Source organism: Sinocyclocheilus anshuiensis, unplaced genomic scaffold (assembly GCF_001515605.1).
Source record: "Sinocyclocheilus anshuiensis isolate Anshui unplaced genomic scaffold, SAMN03320099.WGS_v1.1 scaffold1518, whole genome shotgun sequence".
Taxonomy (NCBI): domain Eukaryota; kingdom Metazoa; phylum Chordata; class Actinopteri; order Cypriniformes; family Cyprinidae; genus Sinocyclocheilus; species Sinocyclocheilus anshuiensis.
Genome location: NW_015548194.1, coordinates 227,550 through 231,717, shown reverse-complemented (window position 1 = coordinate 231,717; position 4,168 = coordinate 227,550).

Below are 4,168 nucleotides of genomic sequence, written 5' to 3'. Positions count from 1 at the left end.
ATAGACCAGTCCACATTCTATTGATTTGTGCTTACTGGTGAAAGTGCAATACCTGAAATGCAAAAGTACATTTCTCAAATGACAACAATCATTATGATTATAATCTTGAGCAAATTGATCAGTTATCAGTTTAACCATTACAGCATGACGAAAATTTGACTAAAACCTGACTAAAATGCTCACACTGACTTAAACAAACTTGACTAAAACTAAATAGGATAAGGTTGACTAAATATGATAAAAACTAACAAGGACATTTAACACGGGACTAAGACTAAGATGAAAATTGAAAATAGCTGACAAAATTAACACTAGTTAACATGTATATTGAAAATAGCAGAGGGCCTAAGACAGATCCTTGCAGCACTCCATAATTTACTGGTGTTAATTGAGATGATTCCCCATTTAAATAAACAAAGTGATAACAGTCTGACAGGTTGGAGCTAAACCATCTTAATGCCTGCCCTTGAATAGCCGTGTAGTTTTGTATTCAATCTATGAGTATATCATGATCTATAGTGTCGAATACAGCACTAAGATCAAATAAAACTAGTAATGAGAAGCAGCCTTGGTCTGACACAAGAAGCAAGTCATTTGTAATTTTAACAAGTGCAGTTTCTGTGCTATGATGGGGCCTGAAACCTAAATGAAATTCTTTGTAAATATAATTTTTTTGCAGGAAGGAGCACAATTGAGCAGACACAACTTTTTTCTAAAATATTAGACATCAACGGAAGATTTGAAATGGGTCTGTAATTTGCCAGCTCACTAGGATCTAGTTGTGGTTTCTTAATAAGAGGCATAATAACCGCCAGCTTAAAGGTAAGCCTCACAACACATCTGACCAAGTGCGTGAGCCGGCAACATTGCATGTACCCGAGGGAGTTTTAGCGGAATACGAGGGAATGGAATGAAGCCCAGCTCACAGTCCAGCTACTGAGGGTAAGCTGTTGCTGACCTCTGAGCTAACTTATATTCTGGAGTTTGATCCCTGTTTCTCTCATCTCCTCAGGCCCTGCCCTGCCAAATATCTCCTGTGTCTCCTGATTCTCCTGCCTCTCCTGTGTCTCCTGAGTTCCCACCCTGCCTCCCTCTCCCACCTCTTCTTCCAGAATCTACCTGTTCCTCTGCCTCACCTCCGCTGGCTCCTGGCTCATCCTCAGTCTGCTCCATTCTGTTGTGTGGATCCACCTCGGACCTTCCAGTCACCAGCTCCGTATTGGGCGTGAGGACCCCCTGTCTCTGCCTTCAGCCTCTGAGTTCCAGACTCCACCTCAGCACTCTGACCCATCGGCTCAACCTTGACTACTTGCTCCCTCGTCTCCACCATGGACCGTCATCCCACTACTCCGCTGGGCTCCCTTGTCCCTCCGGCTCCGCCTTGGTCAGTCGTCGACCTGCCTCTGCTACGGGATTCTACTTCTCCAGCTACCACCTCCAACGGCTCCGTCTCCATCACTTATCCCCATGCTGTCGTCGAGGTCTTCTCCACCATGGCTCCTCCCTCCCTCGACTACTCCATGGGCCTCAGTTCTGGCTGTGCTCTGGTTTCCCACCTGGCTCCTCCTGCTTCTTGCTCCTCCTTGGTTCCTCCCTCTGTCATCACCACCCTGGTTCCTCCCGCCATCACCATTTCCTGTTCCCTGTCGTTCCCTTGCTCCACGTCCTCCTCCAGAGCCCCCTGAGTTTCCTTAGTTCCTTTGTCCGTTCACTTCTGTGTTTTGTGGTTGTGTTATTCTGTTTCCTGTGTTTTCCTTGCCTGTTAGATTTGTTGTATTAAAGACTGTTTTTGCGGATCACCTTGGTCTTCCTGCACTTACAGCCAGCCACCAGTGACACTAACATTGCATTATGGGTATTCTGTAGCCGTTAAATGTAAATTGTTTGTACACTTGTTACTGCGGTGAATTATGGGATTTAATAAGTCCACTTGATAACATCCACTATAGTTTCGGACACCACTACAAATGGCTATTCCCTCAAATACTGCCCTATTTAAGGGTATAGGGGGTGAATTTAGTAATCATGATGACCTTGATTAGCTTGTCCAAGTGTGTTTGATTAGGGTTGGAGCTAAACTTTTCAGGAAAGTGGATCTCAAGGGCCAGAGTTGGCCACCCCTGTTTTAAGGGGATCGTGCCTTCTCCTTTGCTGGCCCTAGACCAGTGTTTCTCAAACCTGTCCCAAGGGCCCACCACCACTGCACATTTTGCATGTCTCTCTAATCTGACACACCCAATTCAAGTCTTGCAGTCTCTACTATTGAGCTGATGAGCTGAATCAGGTGTGTTAGATGAGGGAGACATCCAAAATGTTCAGTGTTGGGGGTCTCTATGGCAGGTTTCAGAAGCTCTACCCTAGACTATGGAATAATGCACCTTTGGACATTAGATCAGCTCTTACTCTTCATGTTTTAAAATCACGTCAGAAGTCTTATCTATACTCTTTGGCCTTTGAATGAACATACATCTTAAGTCCTAAGGTATGGAATGTAATGACATTAAATGTCCTGAATAATCAGGAAAAATTAAGACAAGACACAGGTTAGTGGTGTTTCTTAGGTGTGGCCCATCAGTGTCTTTATTAATACTTTACAGTATTTATTATTAATAGGAAAAATATAATGCTTTCTCTTGACATTAAAGCAATTTTACCAATATAACGTGAAATAAATTATGGAATAAAATCTTTTTTACTCTGTACTCTTTCTTTTTGTTCACAGATATCGACATGTTCTGGGGTATTAGTTTAGTTCACTCAAGGACAATGAATATTTAAATATTTAAGAAAGGAAAGAATTAGCCTCTTTTTTTACAGTTTCAAGAACAATATATACCAAAACATACTTTTAAATATTCTACTAACTCTTGCATAAACATTTACGCAGCGCATCAAACAAACTGAAAAAGACTGACAGCAAATGCATATTAAAACATTCATAAAACATATATTTATAACAATAACATTACACAACACTTTGAGTCATTTCGTTTCGTCTGCACTCTAAAAAATATTTATTGAATTCAAAACAGGGGCCTGCTTGAATTCAATAAAAAAAAAGCTGGTAGAGCATGGTGACTGCATTGGTTGGTTAGTTAATTGCAAACAATTAATCTAAAAACACAATCATGTAACACTTAATCATCTTGGCCCATTCAATTCTGAAGAAATTTCAAACTTAGAAATAAACCATGACAATCTCTTTCTGATTAACTTGTTTAAGACAAAAGTCAAAGTAAACGCACACTAGCATGTTCTTACTGTACATGAAATAGTGCACTTTGAAAGGATGTATGCACTTAATATACCAGAATAATATATTAACGTTTTGTTTAGACACTGTCTGCCCCTTGTCTTACAGGCCAGCTCGTACCACGTCTTCTGCTCCTTGGCTATCTGATGTTCTCCGTGAGTATCGTTCTAAGCTCAGAGCTGCAGAAAGAGTATGGCGCAAATCACAAAATCCTACTGACCTTAGAGTGTATCGATCACTTCTCTCTTCATTCTCTGCTAATGCCTCCACTGCTAAAAGGACATACTATCACAACAAAATTAACAATTCGCCTAACTCTCGCATGCTCTTCAAAACATTTTCTTCCCGCCTTTGTCCTCCTCGTCCCCCTCCTTCATCAACTCTAACAGCTGACGACTTTGCCACATTCTTCATTAATGAAATTACAAACCTTAGTGCACAATTTGCCACACCACAAACTGTCAAACACATCTTACCAGCAAACATACACTCGTTTTCATCCTTCTCTCCACTCTCTGAGGCAAAAGTCTCTAAACTCATCCTTTCCAATCACCCTACTACTTGTCCGCTTGATCCTATTCCATCTCATCTCCTTCAAGCCATTTCTCCTGCCATTGTACCTGCACTCACTCACATCGTTAACACATCCCTTCACACTGGTGTTTTTCCCTCAACATTTAAACAGGCTCGTATAACCCCACTTCTTAAGAAACCCACTCTTAACCCAACTCTTTTAGAGAACTACAGACCGGTTTCCCTTCTACCTTTCATTGCAAAAACACTTGAACGAGTTGGGTCCAACCAAGTCTCAGCCTTTCTCACACAGAACAACCTCCTGGACAGCAACCAATCTGGCTTCAGAAGTGGACATTCGACCGAGACTGCCTTGCTCTCAGTTGTTGAAGCCCTAAGACT